Genomic DNA, 12,992 nt, shown 5'->3' on the forward strand with positions numbered 1-12,992 from the left:
AGAGGTTAAAACCACATCACTGGCACACACAAAACATGCACAATGCTTCTGGTTTGTAAGGCTGTTTTTCGTTAGCGAAGCTTTTTAGAACTGGTCCATTCACCCAAGTTAAGTATTCTTATTGATCTTGGAGGCACATTAAGAAACCCAATTGCAAGAGCCATCAATAGTTTCTGAAATATATTGGCTTAAGTCATTTTTTTCTGTCTTTGCTTTGCGAAGTCATCTTTGTGTCAGATACAGCATGCTACACCAATGAGTACATGCAACTTTAATTGCATAAGCTTCACAGCTGCTGCTTTTTTGTTTTCCCACATTTGGCATAAACATAAAGCCTTTTTAGTTGTACTGTCCCACTCAACCTTGCCTCCTATTCACCCTTAATTTAAAATAATGGAGAAAAGTGGGCTGACAAAAGTGAGATGTGACAAAGTGCAAAGGTTTTACACAGTTTGATGTGTGATTATACACTTCTCTTTGTCTATGCATTAACTTGTTAATATTTACTTTTCCCGTTTTTAAATATTCAATTTGGACATTAACCCTGTTAGATGACCGCAGATAGTTGTCTTGATTTCTTTAGCTTTGATTTTGTTTTTCCCTTATCAGGAGCTCAACAGTCAAAAGCGATTATCATCATCAAGAATTGTGGTGTGATCAAATTAGGCTGAAGACAGATTTTATCACATTCCTGCACCAGATCCTCACACCAGTGACAGGAGCATAAACACAAATGCATCATATCATTCCAACAAAAGTAATTTAGGAACCCATTGCTCAGGGCAAACAGCTGGTTTAAAAATGCTGAAAATAAATTCACATGCTGTGCAGAGTTTATGGAAAAATGTGAGGATGACAAAGCAGGAGATCTTCAGTCAGTTATTTCTGACACCACAAACATGGCCTTGACCCTGCTCCTGAACTGCCCGTTCTTAATCCGTCCAATTATATGTCAAAAACAGTGTGTTGCCTGACCCCCCGCCTTCTCTCTGGATCAATAAGTTCCATGCTACATATATGATTGATGATCCTGACAAATATCCCAACTTGATAGATAGCACTATTGACTGTTCAGGCATGTTCTCTGAGGACAGTAGTTACAGATGTGCTGCTACAGCTTGAAGGTCACTCTGGCATAAAGTGTGTGTTATCACTAAGCATGTAAACTAACAAGGGCAAGAAAATTTAATTGACCCAAGTTTTGACCTATAAAATTCATTTGTAGCTCGATGATAATAAAATTCTTCTTTAACTTATATTTCACCTTGATTCAGCCCCTAATTTCTTTCACCATCTGAAATAAGCCTTTTAGCTCCTGCCACTATATGATCCCTTTAAGTCTGGCTTTGTCCTAATGTACTGTCCCTTGCCAGCATCAAATCCTATCTCAGCAAGACCCAACAGATAAATAAAAGACTATCAAAAGCATATTTTAGTTTTTCATTCACAATCTGTATGAAATAGTTGCTATATATGCCCCTGTTAATAGAAGGAAATGAAGGAAAAGCTCTGAAATATCCACTGAGGGAATACAGACAGTAAAGTAAAAAGTGAAGCTTTTCTCTGTGATATCTGCTTGCAATGCCTCTCAGAGCCAGTTTATAATTATAAAGAGCAGATTTATAATTATATTAGGTTTAAGTGCGTTCTCTTGATAATCAATCTGATTATCAATATAAGGCAAACATTTGAATGGTATACAGTAATGTTGCTAATAATGAGTGGTTCTGACTCCATAATATTGCCCTTTACAGATGAAATAGCAGCCTTGCCAATCAGCTTTGGCTTAGATAAAAATCCAACTTCATACTTGGCTCTTTTAATTTAAGAGTGCTCCTTGAAGTGGAGTGAACAAACAGAATTAGTCTGTTTGTTCTTCTTACTTGTTTTGAATTTAACTATCCATCCTGTTAACCATTTTTCCAGTTCAGGATCTTTGGGAAATTGGACCCTATCCCAGTTGTTACTTGGTGAGGTGTGGGGCTGGACAGTTCTGGAAAACTCAGATATGATATGCTGAATGTGCCTGAAAAAGGCAGGGGATTTATGTTGTATGACAGTCTGAAAGAAGCTGCTGAAATGAACTGCAGAAGCAGCAAAAGAAATATTTTTGCTTTTCTATTAATAAGAAGCCTTGGAGGCAACAGGAGCAGCTCATTTATGGGCTCGACACAGGGGTTAGTAAATTTAATTCAGACCCAAAATTGGAACTGTCTCTGCAAAAAGAACATTCAACAAAGTTGAATTATGTTGTCTTACATAGTTTCACTTTCAGTGCCTTCACTAGATATCTTTCAACAAACAGCCTGTTAACTTATCATCCAAACAAGCAATGCACACTCTCCCACTCTAACACACCAACATGCATTGACCCCTCCCTTTCCCCTAAAGGTGCTCTCTCACTACACATTTGGTTTTCAATTATCAAGAGGGGGTTGTGTGCAGTGACTGAGGGTCTTTTTTCAAGGTCTCCCAACAATAACACCCTGGCTTATTACCCTATTGCTAAGATTAAACTGGGTTCTATCGATCCTAGGCTAAGTAAAGCACTAGCAGACACAGATTACCCAGCCATGTTGACCACAGAGAAAAGAATAAGGACCCTTCTGAACAACTGCAAACAAGAGGAAACAACACATCCTAGACACAGTGAAATTATGAAGCAGAGGAACCCATATATATTTGTAGTTGCACTGCATGTCACCCAGCACTAGTTAAAATTCCACCCAAGATTAAAGATCCTTTAGGTCCCTCACAAAGCTGAGGATTCAGTGGTACAGATAACCTTGGCATATTTTAAAATTAGCCATATATTTTGCCCTGAGCATCTTATTGACAAGCACAATTGTGTTTACAAATGCACAATTGACATTCCTCCCACACGATGCCTTAGCCTATTTTGTTGTCTGTCATCTATCCTGAAGAGCATCACCCACATGGCAGCATCATGCAGGGCTTAAATTAAAACACCTTTTCAGACAAATCAATTTGCTCATGCGTCCCAGCAGAAGCAAATCATCTTTAATGACAAAATATGGCGTGACATTGAAAAAAGGAATTAATTCATACAGCTTTGAGAAACTGGAGGTAGAAAGAAAAATATCAAAGAATTCACACCCACCTAATCACCAAGATGATTATAGCTCTAAATGAGCTGTTTCCTACATTCTCTGTAAACATAAAGCAGTGCTGAAAATAAATATTTTCATCTATACGACAAAAATCAAACACGGCAGTGGGTGAAGCTTTATACTTTCACATTCATAGATGAATTGAGTCCTGAATAGGAGATCTCTAAAATACGTCTGAAGTGCTTTTCCAAACAGCAAACAACACATGAAGTAAGAAAAGCACATGTAGAAATGCAGTTCTGCTGCATGCTTTTTGAAAAGCTGGCACATATCAAATTTTGTCATCAGTTCTTCAGTTCTCCAGCGCCGTGCAGTCTCCCACTCTTACATGTGAATAAATTATGACTCATGTAGAGGGAAAAGTCAATGGCACTACACATGCTGACATGAATAATCGGAAGAATGAGTAATTACTTTGGATTTAGAAAATGAAAAGCGTTTTCCAAAAGCATGTTTTCAAATGAAAGCATACACTTATTCTACTAGGCAATAGCCTTAAAAGGTCCATCATCAAACACATAATTTCAGGCATTATGACTCTAAAATGGGGTGACAAACACCAATGAGAGAACATGTGGAGAGGCAGACGTACTGCGCTCCACAACTATCGAAAAGCCGGAGCAAAACAATCACTACCAGCGTTTTGACGTTCACCATCCTCCGGGGTCATGTTGTCTCTCACTCAGAAATGCAAGTGCATCCTGACTCACACAGAGAGTCTATTTATACTGACTTTGCCAGTGCAGAGTGGGACATAATGTTCTCTGGTTAAGAGAAGAGCCCGGACTCACTTGTGGAGAGTCGTGATGCCCTCTTGCATCTCCAATTTACCTAAATAAGAGGATTAGTTCTCATTAGATGGGGCTGGTAAACACCGCCACTAAAACAAACTGATTATAGTATCCCAGAGTGGGAGATGCAAAAAAGCTGTTACTGTAGTAGCTGTAAAGATGTTAAATCCCTAAAAAGAGAATGTCAAGAAACATAGAAAATATTCTTGTTTTTGGAAAAGAACAAGGATGGAGATCCTGTGCTGGATGGTTGAATAAAGACAGGAACTTTTATTATTTTCATGTTTTCATCAGTTTTCCAACAATCTTAATGATGGGTTTTTAATCCCACTGAATGATAATGTCCCTAAAAAAAGTAAGGATAAAGGATTTTTACCCACTGTTTCTTGTTTTTGAGCTAACTGTCTCAGCTTTGCTTCATAGTTAAAGTTACAATCGTAAATTGTAAATTTTAGAGTGTTATTAACCATTTTTACCTCAAAGTGTATATTTACTCCCCTTACCTTAGTCTTAAAGGGTATATTTATTTCTTACTCTTTCTATATTTATTGTTGTTCTTTTGCACTGAATGGAACTGGAGCCTAGTCATCTTGTCTCTCTATATACTGTACTGTATATAGCAGAGATGACAATAAAGTTTACATTGACTTTGACTTGACAACATGCACATATTTTGTTAAAAATATCAGCATAAAATTTGAAAAAAACACTGGTACCCTAACTGGTAAAAAGGCCATACTGTTTGCACTGAAATAATCATTCTTTGCACCAAAAACCTCCTTGTGATTGCTTTGGTTGCTACCAAGTTGCCTTGATTGCTGATAGTGTAGTTTGCTTGGCACACAATGACATGTTTGCAAACACCTGCTAACTAGCTGAGCAGTAGTGAAATCCACCTGGAACCTGGAAGAGGAGAATGTTTGTCTTTAAAGTAAACCACTGTGCTTTTCTGAAGGCAATTGGTCTGTTTCTATTTTGCATTACACTTTTCACAGTTTCACTACTTCTCACTAAAGAGTTCACTAACACTGACAATCTGCTAGTGACCAAAGGAATCGCAAGGAGGTTTTCAGTGCAGCTTAGCAGCTGTTAGCAACCTCCAGCAGCCACCCACTAACTAGTTGGTGAATATGCATTTTTCTGTAGCAACTGGCGGTTGCCGGGAGGATGCCGACCCTTCTCTTTGTCTGTGGAAATGAGGCCTTACTGCTGGTTTTCACACGGGGGATTGTTCAACAATAGTTACGCAGTGCTGCTTTAACAGAAAGATGTGTGAGTAATCTAATCTTTTTTAGCTGCCTTACTCCTAGCATTTGACTGATGACATGTGTATTAAAATGTGCTGGAGAGAGGAGTAATTATCCCTAATCTTGCATTATAAAAAATGATATGTTCTAGATCAGATTGTAGACCTGAGTGGAAATGACCACTCAGGTTGTTCTACTTGACAGCAAAACTAAAACCTTCCCACTCATTAACCCGATCTCCAAAACAGAATGACAGTGCAGCTTGTTACAGGCACATGATGTTGACATCTCCCTGCAATGTGTCTGTTCAACGTGAAGTCAAGGTCTGAATAATGAATACAGATCTATTAGGAGGCCTTGACGCTCTTTTCCCTGACAGGCAGAATGTGTCCTTGCTCGGCCCAAGGCAGGAACAAGCCTGTTCAGCTTGGATATAACTTTCAATCTCCACAATGTTTACATCGTCACAGAAAATCACAACAGTGCACTGCTTTGAATGGCGAATGAGTTCAGTTTTATATAAAAGGAACAAAAGGAACAAAAGGAAGTAGGAAGTAACCAATAATTAAAAAACAAAAAAAACAACCTATAATAAAAATTGCCTTTTGCAAATTAGCAGTTTCTCAGTATTATAGTTTAGGATGACAAACTGATTTGCAATTCCTTGAATTATACAAGATTGCAGTATGTCTGTATAGTATAATACAATTTTCACAAAGTAATCTGTCACCATGTTAAAGTGTATGTTCAAGCAGCAAATGCAGTTAAAGTCCATACATACTGGGCCAATATTAAGACAGAGTGCCTTTCTACTTTCGCAACTTTCAAATGACATTCATCCATAACCGCAGCCTGCGCTCCCAATGTTGCACTGTGATTTCCTAGATTCAATTTTCCAAGGCCACAAAAATCTAATAACCTCCCAGATAATGTCAGTTGAGTCAGAAGAGATGAGTGAATTGTTTTCAATAAGCTTCAGGTGTTCCAAAAAGTCAATATCAATTTGCCGAATATCTGATCTCAGACCAGCTGGACTTCATACAGTATGAACATGATTTTAAGAGCGACCATTTTCCTACAAGAAACAAGAATCCGAATTTTTTCCCTCTGTGGCTGTCTTAATAAAAGCTGCAATATTGTAAAATATGACCACAATAAAACTGAAGACATTTAAAGTGCTCGCAATATGCTCGTAAAATACAATACATGAAATATGACTTGTTTGAAAGCACAGAAAAACTGCAAAAAATTAAAGTCGAAATAATAAAATATATAGAAGTGTTGAGGTAGAAAAGCTCCACTAGGCTTCCATTAATCAACGGACAATCACGTTTTCTACATTCAGTCAGTATTTATCACTATCTGGTATGAATTTATGTCAGTAACACAATTTTCGAATGATTTGCACTGGTGACATCTAAAGTTCTGTGCCGTGAAAACAGCTTTAGAAAGTTGGAACCAAGAAATATCTGTCATGTTTGCTATAAACTGTATGAGCGTTAGAGCAAAGAGTCAGCCCCAGCAGAATTTTAAAACCATAAGAGGTCAGGATTATAAGGTCAAACTGTGGCAGGAAGTAGAAGGATGTGTATGAAAGTTCCCTCAGTCCCTGCTTTTAGATAGGTTTGCATAATTGTTAAGAAGATTACGGTTAAGAAGATCAGTTTTTATTCCGGTGAAAGTGAATAACCTAAGTTTTTAAAGGTGCTCCAAAAAGGAGAAAGTTGAAGTTGAGATTATCTGTTGCAAGGGGAACATAAAAGAAAACAAAACACATGGGAAAAAAATTGTTATGACCAACAAGTAGACAAGAATGTTAAAGCCACAGAAGACATGCAGAGGTGAGCGTTAGAGCAGCAGTTCTCCGGACACAGTATGGCTCCACATCTGCACAAAAAGCACTCCAGCTGTTACTGCAGCTCCTTATTTTTCAGTTAGAATCTAATTTCCACACAGCAGTGCATTGAAAGGCACCATCTGTATGATGCCAAAAGGATGCAATCTAAACGCTGAAGAGCAAGCCAGTTACCTCACAAAAACCCAATTTGGGACTTTACAGAGAAGACCTTCAGGCTTTGACTATCAACAGAAGTTGTACCACAAACAGTGAGGTTTGAGGGCTGAGGTAATACGCTCTTCATTAAAATGCATCAAAAATAATGCTGTTACACAAGAGATGCTCACCTGCTGCAGGCTGTATTGCATGTATTATAGAGGACATAGTCAACAGAGAGTTCCCTTCTCAAATCTTACTCCCTTTTAATTCATTAAAAAAGACGCAAGTGATTTGAATCGTTTTGCAGGTGTAGTTGTACTGCTGTCTGCAGTATTGTGTTTTGGGGGTTTTCTGTACAAGCCATTCAAAGTTTTACATTGCACAAGAGCAATAACCAATACAATACTTGCAATCTCCTGCTTAGATGTGCTATTCCAACCAACAAAGGACTCACTCACTTTTTGCATTTTTCTAGACAGGGCCTTTAGGAGCACAGTATTACAACAAAAACTTGCCACATTACTGTGAATGATGTAACTGCATGTAATTCTCCATTTAATGCACATTCTCATGTTTTTGTGTGACTCTTGGTGAGCACCAGCAGCATCACCCATTTGATGTTTTGGATGCCTGCATCCCTAACATGAAAGTTTGTCCCCAGAGGATAAACTCATTTTCATTTTGGACTCTTTGTTTTCCTCCTGCAACACAATCTTATCAAAATGTGAACTTACAGCAAATCTAATAACTGAAGGGTCACATTACTATAAGGAGAGCTAATTCATGCTTAAGGGGGCAATGTGTGTGTAATTTGTCTTTATGCAAGACTTTCATTATCATGCAAATCTAAAGTGCTACTTATATCAAACTGTAAGTGTGTGCACCTTTTTGGAACAGACATTAAAGCCTTCAGTTATTTGAAGTAAATGAAGCTAAACACAGATGAATTTTTCTGACTCGCACTATAGTCGCAACAGTAAATATTTCAAAAAAAAGTTATGTTGAACGCCTAGATTTGACTGATGAAAAAAGGCACGTGGAAATCTGTTCTGTTAGTTTATAAACCGTGCTCTCGGATTCATAATCCGACGGATTTGCAATCTATGCCCAGATTTGGAATCTTGCCCACAGATTTATGATAGTTACAGTGCAGATAAAATGTTGTTTATCACTGAGATACTACTTTGGAAAAAAAGAAATATGAGACTAAAAGGAGCAAAAGTGTCGCTAAAATTATTGGGGGAAGAAATTAAACTTTTTTTTATAATGGCACCATTTTTGTTTCTGGTAGGAAGTAAAAGTTAGAACTTACATACATTGTAGCAGCTTTATGAAACTGTTCATTTTGTTTTGTCTTTTTTCACTATATCCCATCATGCTCACACCCCGACATGCAAATATCACCGAATTAACATTAAACACAAATAATGGATGATGCTGATACACTGGTTTCAATCTTAAAATCTGGAGTTGAAGGCAATAAATTGGGGTGGGTGTATTTCAGGAGGTAGAGCAGGTCATCCCCTAATTGGAAGGTTGGCGGTTACATCCCGGTTACATCCCTGGCTCCTTCAGTCTGCAAGCCTAAGTTTCCATGGGCAAGTTAAGGAACCCCAAGTTGCTCTTCGATGTATTCATATTAATGTGTGTGAATGGTAGATAGAAAACACTCAGATGTAGAAAAAGGTGTTTATAATCTGCATACTTTACATTCCAGCCATTCTGCCTTTCAGACTCACATTCATGCAACCCAAGTCTTCCCCATCTCTACGTCACCCTGGTCACTCTGAGCTCCAAAGAGGGGGGTCTTGTGTCTCAGTATATCATGTTCAATTCTTCCAAAGTTCCTCTCCTTATTCAACTGAATGCCTTTTCAGTATAGTTTAAATACAAAGTGCTGTTGAAGATCTTTTAATATTTGCTAAAAAGAAATTTTTTAAATTGATTGGAGAATATTCTATATTCGTGATAGGTGTGGATGAACAACCCAGTATCAAAGCATGTTATAGACATGCTGTGCACTGTGTGGATGTAATGCTTTGCCTCTCCTAATTCTGAAATAAACACATATGTGTGATTGTCTGTGTCTCTGTGTCAGCTCTCAAATAGGCTAGGGACATGTTGAGGGATACTCTGCCTTTTGCCCAACGTTGGCTTGGATGGGCTCCAGCGCCACTGACCCTGGTTGGATAAGTGGTTAAGAAAATAGATGGAAGCTTTGGTGGGTCAGCCACAGCAATTTTGATTCATAGCCACGTGGGATCCATAATTTCACGAGCTGAATTCATGTGGCTCCAGGCAGCTTTAAACATCAATTCCCTCACATCAGCAGTGCCTGAGGCACAAAATAAAACATAACACAGATCACTGATGGACACAGATGACAAGAACGAAGGATGAGGCTCAAAAGTGGTTTTAGTAGAGAAGGAAAATGGTTCCATCAAGCATTTTGAAGGAAGTGAGCTGTCTGTGATTTAGTTTTCTCTCAGTTTTTAAGTAAAGACACTGCTTCTCAGGAGACAATTTGAACAGTATTACTCTTTAGGTGAGTATCTAATGAATGGTGTGATTAATTACTTAACCATTTATATACTTTTACTTCTGTTCTTTTGCGGTTTTGCTTGCGCTGCGTTCACAGACGCTAATTACATGCAAAGAATACATAATAGTGCATATAGGGCAAATGTGTGTTCTCCCCAGTTGTTAAAGACTGCATAGTACGCCGAACCATTATCCAGTGTGCATGGACGGAGGAGTAGAAGGGAGCGTATTGGCGAACGGGGAATGGTCACGTGACAATGACAGCATGTGCGATTTGAAAGGAAGGAAAATAGAGACTTGAGCATCAGATGAGGGTCTGAGAGAATCCGTGCACTTCTCTGCGCCGCCTCCTTTCTCTGGCAGCGGAACAGGGACAGCTCTTTTTAAAATCGCGTCCACACCCGTGCTTTAGTAAGAAATTGCTCGCTTCGCTTCTGCAGAATTTCAGCTCTGACCGACCTTTGCCACCTCAGAAGTGAGGAAGCGCGTAAAGACGGCCGCCTTATAATTCTCTGTGAAGGTAAGAGAGCGGCTACAACTTTTCGGAGCAGCACAATTGATTCTTGTTGCATTGGCTGATCGATTGTTTGTGTTCTCGCGTTGTTCTGCGCCATCGACACCCGATTAAAAGTCTGGTTTAGACTATTTTTTCATTTATCTATTTGTTTTGTGTTTTAGTCATTTAAATGCGTGATGAGTACTGCATGCGCACCTGACAAAGGGTGATACACATGAAACTGCATCAACAGTGCTGCAAATCGCAGCTTATGCTTATTGATCGCTCGACTTTAGACACTAGGGTTAGTTTCTGTCAGTTCATGCAGGCTTAATTAAACATTTGATGTGTAATCAATTCAGGCTTCGGCAGTAAATTGAAAATCTCCATTTCCAAGTAGCTTGATTAAACATGGGAATTTGTATGGGAATGCAATTGATTTTAATGCTCTAAAGCTTTTGCTTACTAGCCTACCTACTGAACGCCCCAACTTTAGGTTCTTTTACATTTTTTATAGTAATTTTCAGCACGAGCCACTGAAAAGAAAGCTTGGAAATGATCGATATATTTTCCATATTTTTATTTGTGTTCTTGTTTAGATAATTATCACTGCTGGTGATTTGATTATGGAACAGTCTGCTGGTTACAGAAACAGCGATTCTGTTTAGAAAGTATTTGATTGTAACCTAAAAATGTTCACTAAACCTTACTGAATTTTTAGGGAAACTGCACAGTTCTGTCATCATACTGGGCATCTGAACAAGGGATTAACCAGCTGCTAAAAGGCTGTTGGAGTGCTGGGGAGCTTCTGTGTTGAAGTAATGTGATGAAAATCGGTTATTTCATTTAGATATTTGACTGCACTGGCACATAAAAACATAACAACCAATACTTTCTCACCTCAGGACTCCACTTCATATTTTCATCTGTCAACAGCATTAGGCTAGAAATTTAGTAGGTTTCTAGTTGCAGCTTGTGCAAGCTGACAGCATGAAGGAGAATTGATTCCGTTGGTTCAGCATTACTGGAACTACTTCCACAGTCCATCTGGCCGATACGTGTTGTCTGCATCTTAACAATGACCTGCCTGTGATGGAACCTCAGTATTGGGTATCCTGGATGCCCAGCTGGCCACTATCATATATTCATACCTAACCTGATTGCATTCTGAATGGTCAAGTCTATCGCCTTTACCAAGGCTGTTCACCTTTTTGGTAAACTCACGTAATGATTTTAAGGAGCAAACGACTGATGTTGATTTTTATAGATTATGTAATAGAGATGAAAGCTCATTAAATGGGTAGTTTTTTTGCTTAACTTTTGCTTTGTTTTATTCAGTTAATGCTCTATGAAGTTCTTTGTCCTTCATTCAAAGAGGTGAAAAGCATACAAAAACTGGATTATTCTGTCCAGAAATGAAGAATAGCTGTGAGGTATTGTGCGTGTTCTTTTTTTGTTAGAGCAGGGCTATGAATGAGGAAGTTTGGTGTTCATTTTTCCATCTTAAACTGCATTTCCATTAATTGTGTTTTGACATAATAATGCAAATCATCTTATGTCCTATTCTATTAAAGTTTTCACTTTTAATGTTCCAAAAAAGGGAACAAATACATAGTCCTTTATTTTAAAATATTAATAAGCTATGTGCTGAACTTCTAACTTTCTTTCCGTTACACCCCAGCTTTAATTCAGTTTGATAATCAGTTGATATGTAGATAGGAAATAAAAAAAAGCAGTAAACACAATTAGCAGTACAGCGTGGGCTGTACTGAAATTGTTGCATTTATAGCTGAGCCTTTGCTTTCGCCACTTCCAGACACCTTTCTGATATGCAAATAGTAAAATGCATTGTCCAAAATGTTTCTATATTAGGATATATGCTAAACTAGCTTACATGTTCATAGCTATTAAACAATGTGGTTTGTTTGTTTGTTGTAGAATAGATTTTCACCCCTGTGATGTATCATAAATGTTTAATAAGTCCTCAAACCACTGTGAAGTAAACGGGTTGCTGCTGCTTGGTTGATGTTGGGAGTTGTGTTTTATTATAGAAACACATTTAAAATAACCTTATACCCAGATGGTGAAGCTGAAAGTAAATACCAGTAATGATGACAGGTGCAAGGAACCATCTTCGCACTGAGTGATGCAATCAGCAGAGTGGATTGATTAGATAGATATTGTTGGAAACCCTTGGAGAATCAAAGCCACTTTTCCCTTAGTCAGATGACAATTTTCACAAGTGGTTGAGGTTTAAAGATTATCTTTTTGGGATGTGAGGGTTAGTCTGAGGCTTGTGTTAGACAACATTCACATAATAATAATAATCAATCTTCTAATAATTAGAGCACCTCAGATATATCTGGAATATTTCTACCCCCTTCACTCTTTTGGCCTAAACATATTGATTAAAAACTATACATAATCTGTGCAGGCAGACTTGAAACACTTAATTTTAGTCCTTGTTCATTGGCATTTACTGGGTAAACAAAACCAAAAGTTGTACAATTTCAAAGCAAGCCGTTTTTTCTTTTGTGAAAAACAAATGTCTTTATCAGACATAATTCTGCCTTACTTTTCTTTAGTCTCTCTTTTGTTCTTCCACGTCAATGTTGCACTGAAAACCCCCTCTATTGACATGGTTTTTACTTAAGTGGCTGTGATAGTGTTTTCAATAATTCTGAAAAGCTTTTACTCGGCAGGTATTCCCCTGCTATTATCGTCAAACCTTTACCATGTTGTTCAGATACGTTCGCTTGCAGTTTTAAATACGTAGATATGTCTACACAT

At 38.1% G+C, this 12,992-nt stretch overlaps 1 protein-coding gene across 2 annotated transcripts in view; it reads left to right on the forward strand.

The window, feature by feature from the left end:
• Positions 1–10,028: 10,028 nt before the first annotated feature.
• rap1gapb (RAP1 GTPase activating protein b) overlaps positions 10,029–12,992 on the forward strand; it is a 107,226-nt gene continuing 104,262 nt past the window's right edge. For both annotated transcript variants that reach the window (XM_063473563.1, XM_063473560.1), the window contains exon 1: positions 10,029–10,226. The gene's annotated coding sequence lies outside the window, so the exon portion shown is untranslated. The remainder of the gene's footprint in view (positions 10,227–12,992) is intronic.

This window comes from Pelmatolapia mariae, linkage group LG5 (genome assembly GCF_036321145.2).
Source record: "Pelmatolapia mariae isolate MD_Pm_ZW linkage group LG5, Pm_UMD_F_2, whole genome shotgun sequence".
NCBI lineage: Eukaryota > Metazoa > Chordata > Actinopteri > Cichliformes > Cichlidae > Pelmatolapia > Pelmatolapia mariae.